Source organism: Marmota flaviventris, chromosome 4 (assembly GCF_047511675.1).
Source record: "Marmota flaviventris isolate mMarFla1 chromosome 4, mMarFla1.hap1, whole genome shotgun sequence".
Lineage (NCBI taxonomy): Eukaryota > Metazoa > Chordata > Mammalia > Rodentia > Sciuridae > Marmota > Marmota flaviventris.
In genome coordinates, this window is record NC_092501.1 from 54,058,662 (window position 1) to 54,071,999 (window position 13,338).

At 41.0% G+C, this 13,338-nt stretch overlaps 1 pseudogene; it reads right to left on the minus strand.

Annotated features, from left to right (window-relative positions):
* Positions 1–7,057: 7,057 nt before the first annotated feature.
* Positions 7,058–7,250, minus strand: LOC114089386 (translation machinery-associated protein 7-like; annotated as a pseudogene).
* Positions 7,251–13,338: the final 6,088 nt, after the last annotated feature.

The following is a 13,338-nucleotide window of genomic DNA, read 5'->3' on the forward strand; positions in this document are numbered from 1 at the left end:
CAGCCGAGGAAAATCTTTTAAGAAGTTGGGCACTAAACAAAGCCAACTTCCAGTGGAGCTGCCTGCAAATGTCCAGCCGCAGGTTTTCCTCTTTAATCCCTTTCTCCTCTACCTGGTATCAAAACTCCATGACTCCTTGGTCCCCCTCCTTGGACCCTTGAAGGACTATCTTAATTGGTCAGGGAGTTACCAAAAATGTTGAAGCAAATTCTTCCATTTGTGAAAGATCCAGTCTCTTAGCTAACAGCCCACGGTTAATGGAATACGATCGATAAAGGTTTATCTATTCATGATGTAAAGGCAGACACCCTTTATTTCCCAGGTAGTGACCCAGGAACAAAATATGCTTGAGAATGAAGTCACCATGACTCTCTGGGAAGCTGCTGCCAGAGAAAATTGAAATCACAGATGGGAAAAGTTTTCTTTCCCCGGAGATATTTATTTGATCAGCTTATCTCACTCATCATACTTGATGTGAGAAGGACCAAGAAAGGCACCAAGATGAAGGAATGATAAACTTCACACTACGGCTATGGTCATTGGCTGGCTGGTAAAATCATTCACAGGGTTAACAGCAGCTAATATGAATGGAACACTCTGTAGCCCCATTGTATAGATGAGAAAAACTGAGGCTCAGAGAGGTTAAATGACTTACTCAAAATCACAAAGCTTGTAAATGTTTCAGCCAGTGATCTAGCCCAGGAGTTGGACTCCAGGCTCCAGCTTTTAACTGATCTGTCATTCTGGTTCTCAAATTCCACTTTCTTCATGGGGTTCTCAATCGATAGCTACTAGCAGCATTCTGTGGGGTTATTGTTAAGAATTTCAAGGGCTGGGGTGGTGGCTCGGTGGTAGAGCGCTTGCCTAGCATGTGTGAGGCACTGGGTTTAAGTCTCAGCACTGAGTATAAATAAATAAAATAAAGATCCATTGACAATTAAAAAATATTAAAAAAAAAAAAAAAGAATTTCAACTACTTGGAAAACAAAGTACAGAGATGTCACTCCAACCCAGTCTTCCTTGAGGGGAAAAAAGCAGATAAAGACATTCTTGACGCTAATGTCCCCAAATATTAATCAAATGCTTTGTAAAACCAGCCAGTGAGCAGATGTTAACACAGTTTCACTGGGTGCTTCAGTGTTTCTTGCTCCTACGTGGCGCCTGCTCTTCAGTGACAAGGGGCCTCTGATTAAGGCGTGCTGCCCTGGTCAGCTCACCAGCCTGGGCTCCGTCTGCTTTTCTCCTGTACAATCTTATTAACCAAAACAATGACTGACGATGGCCTGGTCAGGGGACCTCCAACAGCTGCCTCTCAGGAAGCCACTGATCTCTACCCGACCATCAGGCAGATGAGCCAGGGGGAGTCTGGCCTGGGCCTGCAGAGCAGGGGCTGCTTGGTTAAAACACTCCGGATGCTTTTCTCAGCCAAATTGACCCAAGAGTCTCCCAGACTGATAACCTCCATCCTTTCAGTGTGTTTACTCCTCAAACTATGACTTTCAAGTCCTCTATTTTAATTATACAAGCAAACAAAGGTTAACTTTCAGTTCCCAAAGCCGATCAGTTCCCCAAACTCAGTAGAATTTGTGTCTGAAATACACACGCTAATGCCCTCCCGACCTCCAAGGATAACACCTGGGGCAGGTCACGTGATCTCGAATGACAACATTATTACCTATCTTTTCCCCCCATTTAAAAAGTAACCTCGGCAGTGCGTATGGCACCTGCTATTGCTGATTTATTCACCACAAAGATAAGAGGTTACAATGTCCAGTGGGCAAAAGGAAACAGAACCGTCACCAAAGGTCTTGGAAGTCTCCCAGTCGCCTGTGTGAGTCAGACAGGCAGACTTTGGATTTTCATCAGGCACCAGAGGATTTTTACTTGTTACATCATTTCATTTTTAATCTAAGCACATGAGCACCTACGTTCTAGGTCTGGGCTGGTGACTAAACCAAGAAGTTTCATGATTATTAAAGATCATGTGCATTTGGAGTCATTTAGCCAGGCCTCCTCATTTTATAGAATCAAGATAAAATAATTAGATTTCTTTACCACTCCTCATCTGATTATTCCAATCCAATCCTTGGAATGTTTCATCCTCTTTAAGCTCTATGTAGCTATTCAATGATAATCTGAGTATAAGTCTTACAAAATCTTGGATTTTGCTTAAGAACAGATGTGTGCGCCAGGCACAATGGTGCATGCCTGTAATCTTAGAGACTTGGGAGGCTGAGACAGGAGGATCACAAATTCGAGGCCACCCTTAGCAACTTAGCAAGACCCTCAGCAACTTAGTGAGACCCTGTCTCAAAATACAAAATAAAAAAAGGGCTGAGGATATAGCTCAATGATAAAGTGCCCCTGGGTTAGACCCTAGTACCAAAAACGATAATAATAATTATTATTATTAATAAATAATTATTAATAATAACTGTTAATCAATATTATTATTATTACTGAAGTTGTTACTGACAAGTGACATTTTAGTTAAAATATAATACCCATCTGGCCCAATCTTCCCTCTAAGGAAAAAGACTCATCTTGATACAGATCTCTGTTTTCACTGAGCCCTACTTTAAACCACATGGATTTTTACTATTTTGGTCAATAAAAAGTGGGGTGAAAAGAAGCATGATTCTCTTTCATATAAAGGCTTGCACATATACAGTTAATGTGAATGATATGCATATATGTGTATAATACTGTCTTCCCCCTCATTTAACTGACCCAAACATATTAATTGAAAGGATGAAGCAGAACTTTAATTTCTAAGTTTTGTTACCTTTTGGAGACCCTAAAGACAGGCACAAACATGCACAAACAATATTTATCCTTTTTTTCCATGGCTAAAAGACAGCAATCTATTATTTCTTACAACTTCATGTGAATCAACAATAATCTTAATAAAAATTCAATTTGAAATACAGTCGCTATGCCAGTGTGTCATCACGTCCCTTGAGAAATATTAAGGCTCAGTATATAAATTCATGTGCATTAATGATATGATTTATATATACTGTGAACCATATAAGAGGAGTGAAAATAATTTATCAGGTTAAATCATAAAAGCTACAAACACTAAATCAAAGGTATAGTCTTAATTCAAATTGGAGTTTTCTAATTTATGCCTGACATTAGCTTAGTACGATATATATGTATTAATTATATATCAGTATATGTGTGTGTGTGTGTGTGTGTGTGTGTATATATATATATATATATATATATATATATATATATATATAATTTATCTTTAGCATCAAAAAATTTTGACAAATGTTGCTGACTCAGTCAATCCAATAAGCTTAAGATAGTTCCTGTCTTCAAGGGAATACAATATTATTGAAAAGAACAGAAAATTAATAGTGCAATGTACACCACATAAGTAGGTTCCAAGTAAATTCTACAAATCTAAGAACCATTGGTAAAAATCTGTGTGTGTGTGTCTACATATATATATATATATATATATATATATATTCAATTTGAAATACACACACACACACACACACCTACATACATACATACATATCAGTGGTAAACATATGTATATAAATGAATATGACATTTATACATAAATACATTATATTTAAAAGCATGTAGTGTACCCACACATAATACCACACTCAAATTTGGCCTGGTTTTCCAGCTAGGCCCAAAGATAATATCTGCTTTCCTTTAAGTACCAAGCTTGTAGGAGCACCAGAAGTCCAGAAAAATTGACCTGTTCATTCAGCAAGCACATGTATGGTGTTAACTAGGTGTTTAAGATTAACTCCTGCAGCCACTTCCATTCTCCTGAGGCCCAGAGCACTGGCCCTGGCACCTGGTGGACTAGAGATGTGAATGCAGGTGTTCTGGCTCTGGAGTCCGCACTTAATTGGGCTGCACTGGCTGTCCCTGATCTGGAGGCCAAGCACAGGGAGACAGGGGACTTAGGCTAGAAAACTGGCCCAAAGCCCCAGGTAGCACAGTGGAAAGTGTGGAGGCCCTGGGTCACCTCAACTCTGCTCTCCCTGAAGGTGACGGGCAAGTTCATCTCTGTAAAGAGTTTGTGGCCACCTCGTTGGTCACTAGGTGAAGGGTAAGTTACTGAAATCACCCAAGGGAAGGCAGGTGACCCACACTAAACGCATCTCCTGAATCTAAGCCTTCACCAGGCCAGGGACCCTTCTTAAAACCTGTATTTCATCTCATCCCACTTGGTCACTTAGGCTAAGAAAATGTAGCTGGGCGCAGTGTCACCTATAATCCCAGCAGCTCAGGAGACTGAAACAGGAGGATCTCAAATTCAAAGCCAGCCTTAGCAAAAATGAGGCACTAAGTAGCTCATCCAGACCCTGTCTCTAAATAAAATTCAAAATAGGGCTGGGATGTGGCTCAGTGGTCAAATGCCCCTGAATTCACTCTCTAGCACCAAAAAGATAAAGTGTAGTCCTTTTAGTCCATTCAGTAAAAGACAACTGTAAACCACTAGAAGGCACCAGTTTTATTTACGGGTATTATAGGAGCAGTTAGGAATTTTTTTAAAATTGTACTCCTGTTACTTAAGAAAACAGATCTTGAGTTGTGCCCTGTGTTCTTTTAAATGGCAAGTCCAAATTTAAGTTGTCCAAAACATAAATCAGTCTGACCTGCTGGCATTCCATTTGCTGTAAAAGAGTAAAAGTGAGTGAGAACAAATGTCCATAAAAAGAAAATCAATGTAAAAACTTCCAAACTCTGCCAGTGGTTACAGTTACTATGGTGTCTCCATGGAGCAACCACAAATGAAACAGAAATGTCAACCTCAGCAAGTTTCAAAAGAATACTACTGATCTTTTTATAGGTTTGTTGCATGCCCAGAGAAGACAGGGAATGCTCACAAAGAAACTATGACAGGACTATTTTTTAATCACAACCGTACAATAAAAGCCCTATTTTCAAAACACATATTTAGAAAGATAAGACACAAGGAAATGTAATTCAGATGGCTTTTAATAATTCTCAGCATAATTTCAATCTCAACTGCACAAAATAACCAACTTCAGAAAGTATACGAGACTTTTGGTTAAACATGGCATAAATTCAAGAGGACACAAAAATGAAAGGAAATAACTGGGTGTGGTGGTACACACCTGTAATTCCAGCAGCTCAGGAGGCTGAGGCAGGAGGATTGCAAGTTCAAGACCAGCCTCAGCAACTTAACAAGTGAGGCTCTGTCTCAAATAAAACATAAAAAGGGCTGGGGATGAAAAAAGGAAAGAAATAGTGGTCAATAAGAGTCATTAACATAATTTTGGACACAGAAAAGTAATAGCTTCATGGGGCGCAGTAGCACACGTCTGTAATCCCAGAGGCTCAGGAGGCTGAGACAGGAGGATCACCAGTTTGGAGCCAGCCTCAGCAATGGTGAGGTGCTAAGCAACTCAGTGAGACTCTGCCTCTAAATAAAATACAAAAAAGGGCTGGGGATGTGGCTCAGTGGTTGAGTGCCCCTGAGCTTAATTCTTTGTACCACCCCCCCCCAAAAAAAAAAAAAAGAAAAGTAATAGCTTCACAGATGAGACATTGAAACCTAGGTGCTTGCACAGATTGATTCTGCTAAGTGAACTAATGACACCTATAAAATTCTAGAAATGCTCAGGATCTGAGGTCCAGCTACTTCAGAAAAACAGGGGGCAGGACATGGAGCTGAAAACAATGGTTTAAAATCTATATATAGGGGCTGGGGGTGTAGCTCAGTCAGTAGAGTGCTTCCCTTGCATGCACAAGGCCCTGGGTTCAATCCCCAGCACCACCGCAAAAAAATCTATATATAAAAAAAGGTTCCAACTGTGTCCCTCCCTCCAACCCTGCCCCCGCCCCTTCAAGAGACTGGGCTTCCATTCTGTGCAGAGATGGAGCCTGTCTAACAGCCCTTGGACTTGAGACCACCAGGCACCATGGGATGTGGAGGTGAGGCACAAGACTGTAAACAGGACAACTAAGTGAAACCCTCCAACCAGACACGAGGGCCCCACCCCGGCCTCTCCTGTCCAGCCTGGACCAGCAGACACCGACCCATGTGTGCTCCTTTCCTCCTCACTTGGAGGGGATGGGGAACCTCGAATTTCCTCTGGTAAAACTAAATGGCCTCAGAGGAAACATTTAAAACCCACACATGCCAGGGCTGGGGATGTAGCTCAGTTGGTAGAGCACAAGGCCCTGAGTTCGATCCCCAGCACCAAAAAAAAAAAAAAAAAAACCCACACATGTGGAATAGTCAAGACCAGGCGAGGCTCAGTGGCACACGCCTGTAATCCCTGCGGCTCGGAGGCTGAAACAGGAGGATTGTTAATTCAAAGCCAGCCTCAGCAAAAAAGAAAAAAAAGCGAGGCACCAAGCAACTCATTGAGACCCTGTCTCTATGTAAAATACAAAATAGGGCTGGGGATATGGCTAGTGGCTGAGTGCCCCTGAGTTCAATCCCTGGTACCCCTGCCCCTGCCCTCTGCCAAAAAAAAAAAAAAAAAAGAAGGAAGGAAGGAAAGAAAGAAAAAAAAAGGCAAAATCAGAGGCAGCAAACAAAGTAATACTGGCCAGGGAGAGAACCATTTGGAGAGAACCAAATAAGTGAAGCACAGGGGCGTTCTAAGGGAGTGTTATTACACCTTAAGGTGAATACATGGCATAACACTCCTGCCAAAACCTGTAGCCAAAACCTGTAGAAATTCACAGAGCAAAGGATGAACTTTAATGTATTTTTTTTCAGGTGAACTAGTTTAATTCCAAGTGATATAGAATCCAAACTCTGGCAAGATTCCAGGATGGGTCTACTTGAAATTCACAGCTGAGGTAGGAACGGCTGAATGAGACTCAAGAGACAATGAGCCAGTGTGTGCGTGCATGCGTGTGTGTGTGTGTGTATGTGTGTGTGTGTATTATTATTTTACAAAAGTTTATTAAGTTTACAACAGACTCCAACACAACACTTCATTCTAGCTATAGGTGGCAAAAGCTGTTACAGCAGGGAATCTAATGTTTAATAGGAATGGCATCAATGGTCACCATCATTTCAGGCATAAGAAGAGGCTTACTTTTTGCCAGATTTCTTAATTCCACCTGTGGGCAGGGGGCCCTTCCCCGCGGCTTTCGCTTTTAGCTCCTCAAGCTTCTTCTGCTCCTCTCTGTGTTTTGTTTGAAAGTCTTCTCTCCCTCATCCTCTCCTCGGCCTGCTTCTTAGGCTGCTTCAGGGGCTGCTTCTTGCCACCTTCCTGGCCGGACATGGTGACTGTAGCCCCTACCCCCAAGTTAATGTATTTTAAAAAGTCATTCCCAGCTGGGCTCAGGGGACATGCCCGAGAGCATGGCTCAGCAGTTCTGAAACCACTACCCATGCATACTGGAATAGATTAATTAAATTAAGTAAATGGATGGTGGATGGTAAAGGTGGGTTTCTCACCTTTGAAGGGAGAGGTTTCAGTCAAGCAAAGGAGAAGGCTAAACCCCTTCATGTTACTGGACATTGGCAAGACTCCTGTTTAGCTTAATATAGCCACAGATGTTTTGTGTTATATAAATATTTATAGACATGTGTCCATACATAGGTTAGCAGGCACACATGTGTTGCCTAGCTTTGTCATCTGAGAGGCCGTAGATGCAATGACATTGGTAGCAAAGAACACATAGTGGCCAGATTTTTTTTTTTCCAGTGCTGGAGATTGAACCAAGAGGCACTTACCAGTGAACCACATCTCCAACCATTTTTGATTTTTTATTTTGAGACAGAATCTTGCTCCATTTCCCGAGCTGACCTCAAACTTATCATTCTACTGCCTCAGACTCCCAAGGGGCATGCACCCCTGTGCCTGGGTCTAGATCTTGGTATCTAATATTCTAAAAAAGAGAAAAAGGAACCAGATATATACAGGATGATCCTGGAGCACCTTGTAATGCTAAAAAGGGAAGGAGTCAGAGGATTTCACCCCCAAAAAATGGCACTTGGTCTGCTGATCATGTTCAGTTAAAGGCCCCTGGAGAGCAGCAGATACTGGAAAGGGCTTTCCTCGGACATTCCCTTACATGCTTAAAGACTAAACCCATCAAAGGAAAAAACAAGTATCTTTGGTCTCTTCTCTGAGTTTTCATCAGATAAACTCATATCTGCAGGAAGGAAGATCAAAGAATGAGCCACACCTGGACAACTTTTGACCACAAGCCATTGTCCATCTGCTAGGCCCATTCAACTCCCAAAAAGAAGCATTTACTATTATCTGAGCATTAGGCCCATTCATTACCTAAAAGAATTTACCATCCCTCAAAATTTCCATGTTCCCCATCTCCCTCTCCCTGAGAAGGTACAGAAGCCTCTGGACACTGGGTTCCTGGGTAGTGACACTTCTGTGATTGTCCCCATGCACTTTAGACATGTTTGTACACCTTTTTCTCCTACCATCTCTAGATCTGTCTATTACTGCCAGTTTGTTCCAGCAAATCTTCAGAGGGGGAATGCGAAGCTCTCCCTTTGCCCCTGCAAAAGTAAGAAAGTGATGACAAAAAAACAAGCCAAACACCAAAATGACAGGGATATGTCAAGGGGACACAGAAGCCAACTGAACAAATTCCCAATAACCACAGCTTGAACAACCTCAGCAAGAAAATAAAGCATTATTGTATTATAATCCAAAGTATAAAATAAACTTCCATTAACCAATACTGATATAAATAAATCATTGAACAAATTATATAAGTGAGGGAGGAAAAAAACTCCCTTGAAGGATAATTCTAATAATTTAATCAGATACTTCACCTTCAAAAAGATGGAAAAGCCAGGCACGGTGGTGCATACACGTAATCCCAGCAGCTTGGGAGGAGGTAGGAGGGTCGTAAGTTCAAAACCAGCCTCATCAACTTAGGGAGGCCCTAAGCAACTCAGCAAGACCCTGTCTAAATAAAAAAGGGCTGGGGATGTGGCTCAAGTGGTAGCGCGCTCTCCTAGCATGCGTAAGGCACTGGGTTCGATTCTCAGCACCATGTAAAAATAAAATAAAGATATTATATCCACCTAAAACTAAAAATAAATATTAAAAAGGGGGGGCTGGGGATGTGGCTTAGTGATTGAGCACCCCTGGGTTCAATCCCTAGTACCAAATAAATAAATAGATGAAATATAACTGGACACAGTAACTACTTTCCCAAGAGTTAAGAATGGAAAGAGTAACTTCATAGTGGAGAAACCTGACAAACTACCTCAGTCTGTAATTCCAGCTACTATGTAGGCAGGAAGATGGCAAGTTCAAAGTTTGAGGGCAGCCCAGTACCCCACCACACCCCCCCACAAACACATGGCTTCAGTTTATGCACAGATTAAAATTAATGTGCAGAATTCTTATTTTCAGTGAGATCTGTGTTTATTTATTTAGACACTGGAGATTGAACCCAGGGTTATTCTTCCTCTGAGCCACAACCCCAGTCCTTTTATTTTTCGAGACACGTTCTCACTAAATTACTGAATGGCCTTGCAGAGTCACTGAGACTGGTCTCAAACTCGTAATCCTCCTTTCTCCTGAGATTAAACATTTTTTAAAAAATAAGATTGTTGGGCTGGGGATGTGGCTCAAGTGGTAGCGCGCTCGCCTGGCATGCGTGCGGCCCGGGCCCAGGTTCAATCCTCAGCACCACGTACAAAGATGTTGTGTCTGCCAAAAACTAAAAACAAAAAATAAATATTAAAAAAAAAAAAATTCTCTCTCTTAAAAAAAATTAATAAGATTGCTACCTGATTTACAGCCTCTTGTGAAAAAAGAGTTTCCAGCAGAGAATTATCAATTTTCCTGTATCTTACACTTGTGTCAGATGGCGGTTCCACTTAATCACTATGTTATAAACCTTCCCCAAGCCTCTATGAACCAAGTGCTTTTGCCAGGGGATAGACGACTTTGAATCTTCAGTTCCAAGAGCATAGCCTTAAAGGGCCCCGTCTGATCAAATTTGCCAAACATACCTTCTTAAATTCAACCTTCAAAGAAAGTCCCATCCTACTTCTTTTTTTTTTCTCCTTGAGCATTTTTTTACCCAAAAGACAACTACTGTTTTTGTCTGTATGTGAAACTGCCCCATTATCTTAAATGACAAATATTTATAGATAGCCGTGGTCATGCAGAAACGTGTTCATAATGTCTCTTAGAAAACTATAGCTTTTCATTATATCCTAATAGGCTTGTTTGAAGTTGGATACAGAGAACAAATTGCTGCATTATAATTATAGACTCCTTGTTCCAAGTATAAGAGACTTTGATGGTTTGTGATGATAATTTTGTGTATCTATGATTCACAGCAAGACATTTTCCAAAATACCCAGTGTTGTTGTGTAGATTTTCACACTTTCACAGACATAATGTGCAAAGTACAAGTCATTAGTTATTAATCCCAGCTAGTGATGCACGTACCACATTTCACTAAATTCCTTGGGTCATAAGGACAAAACAGATGAACATCTAAGCCTTGGCCCACACCTCATGTTGACTGACATTTTGCTGAACCCACAGTAATCCAAGAAGGACTTTCAGGCAAGTACTTGAGAACCTACTAGAAAACTACATAATAATTTTTAAAAAATAAATAAAAGCTGTGTTTTAGAAAAGGAGGAATATGACTATGATGTAATGTACACCTTGAACTTAACTGGCCCAGAAGCCCACCAAAAAGATAAGGGGCAAATCAAATTTTTGCAAAGAAGGAATAGGAAGACCAGGCTTTTATTTATAGTGACCATTTCAGCATATTTTGTAAAATTATCCAGGGCTACCCTAATTATCTACTCTAATATTTTTAATTTTCTTCCCCTGATGTTGTGTTTTTAGTTTGGTCACCTCTGCTTAACCACAGTGCCCTTCTGCCCCAGAAAAGAAGGGAGAGGTGAAAGGGCAAACCATCACTGTTCATAAACATTCTTCAGCTAAACGTTGAAGCAGCCCTTCCCTAATAGCATTTTTTTTATTTTTATTTATTTATTTTTTTTTTAGAGAGAGAGAGAGAGAATTTTTAGTATTTATTTTTTAGTTTTCGGCGAACACAACATCTTTGTATGTGGTGCTGAGGTTCGAACCCGGGCCACACGCATGCCAGGTGAGCACACTACCGCTTGAGCCACATCCTCAGCCCAAAAAACTTTCTTTCTTTATTATTATTTTTTAAATTTTTTGTAGTGCTGGGGATTGAACCCAGGGCCTTGTGCTGCAGGCAAGCACTCTACCAACTGAGCCAAATCCCCAGCCTGATAGCATTTTTTAAATGCAAACATTTAACTCGCCCAAGTCTGCAAGAGCCTTGCCTAAGTCTGCAAGAGCTTTGCCTAAGTGTCTTCTCCCATTTGCCAACTCTGGCCCCCTGGAGAAAAATGCAGAATTAACAACACTCCAAGTGACTGATGTACCTCACCACTAAAATATCATGGGACCAAATCCTCAATCCAGTTCAGTTCATGGGCATTTCTTGAGACCAACTGGCTGACTGCATGTAATGGTGTAAGTCACAGGGGAAAGCAAACTCCTGAAGCAAGAGTTGTCCAAATGCAAAATAGGAAAAGGGATGTGTCCTTCCAGGCATTTCATTATCCACAGGTGAGGGAGACATGGTCCGCACCACCTGTTTGGCCTTCATTCCCATGAAGGCAAAGGTCAGATAAAGACTGTCATCTCAGTTAAATAAAATATCATATTGATTCTTAACTACTGAGGTCAAAGCTAAGAGCAATGACTACTTTGGCAAATCCGGCTCTGTTCCCTGGCTGAATTTGAGCCACATCAAGTTTAATCTCTAAATTTAGCCTCAATCCAGCAGTTGCTCAAATTAGTTCAGTTCTCAAAATGACCTAAGAGGTCATTTCACAACCAGAATGGACCCAAACCTTCAGGCTCATTTATAAGACACTTCCTGTGTGCCAGGCCCTAAACAGCACACCATCACATTTTGGGTACCAGGGATTGAACTCAGGGATGCTAACCACTGAGCCACATCCCCAGTTCATTGTTTTTTTAGACACAGTCTTACTAAGTTACTTAGGGATTCACTAAGTTGCTGAGGCTGCTTTGAAAATTGACATCATCATATTTAACCTCCCAACAATTCTAAGAAGCGCAACGGTCCACCTTCTTCAGATATAGAGACCATGTTCCATGAGAGCAAGGTCACAAAGCTGGAAGTGGTGGGAAGAACTGAATCACATCTATCCAACTCAAAGCTAATGATCTTTAACTCCTTTTAGCTGTGTTGAACCAGGGTTGAAAACTTTGATGGACATCCTTATGTTTTTGTTTTATAAATTCCATTTTAATACCTAGTGTGTACTATATGTTGTGTTCAGGTTTTTGTTATTATTTATTTATTTATTTTTGGTACCAGGGACTAAACTCAGGGTCACTCAACCACTGAGCCACATCCCTAGCTCTATTTTGTATTTTATTTAGAGACCAGGTCTCACCAAGTTGCTTAGTGCTTCACTTTTTGCTGAGGCTGGCTTTGAACTCACCATTCTCTTGTCCCATCCTCCCTAGCTGCTAGGATTACAGGTGTGCACCTGTATATGTAATTCTTTAAAAACATGTTAAAATTATACTTTTGATTGGATAGCTGTTAAGTTTTCCTCAGCTTCTAAGGATAACACTTGGATACCATGATGAAATGTGTTTAGAGCTGATGGTAAATTTCTTACTCTGGGACTACTGCCCTAGAGATATTCTTTGTTCATATAATAATTTCAGATACCAGAACTGCCAAGAATATTTTAATGTGAGAATGACAATGGTAGCCAGCTCAGTGGCACATGCCTGTAATCCTAGTAGCTCAGGAGGCTGAGACAGGAGGATCTTGAGTTCAAAGCCAGCCTTAGTAAAAGTAAGGTGCTAAGCAACTCAGTGAGACCCTGTCTCTATTAAAATATAAAGTAAGGCTGGGGGTGTGGCTCAGTGGCCAAGTGCCCCTGAGTTTAATCCCTAGTACAAAAAAAAAAAAAAACAATTGACAGTGGTGAGGGGAAATGCACATAACCAAGAGATTAACCTCTGATTCAGTTTTTCTCAGCTTTTTCCCAAAAGAAATCTATTTTTTTCCTAATAGCATTGCTAATAAATTTTAATAGGGGAAAAAAAAAAAACTGTGATGGATAAATTGAGGCTCCTAGGCATCAGCCTGGCCTTTGGACACCACCCTACCTAAATAAGCCCAGCACCAGCTCTCATCACTCTTCTCTACATTCATATCCATTCATTTCACAAAGACTGACAGCTTCCACTGTAGTCCAACACTGTGATGCCACAGGGAACTAGACAAACAGAAGTCCCTGTCCTCAGAGGGCTAACTTGTTTCGGTCTCCCC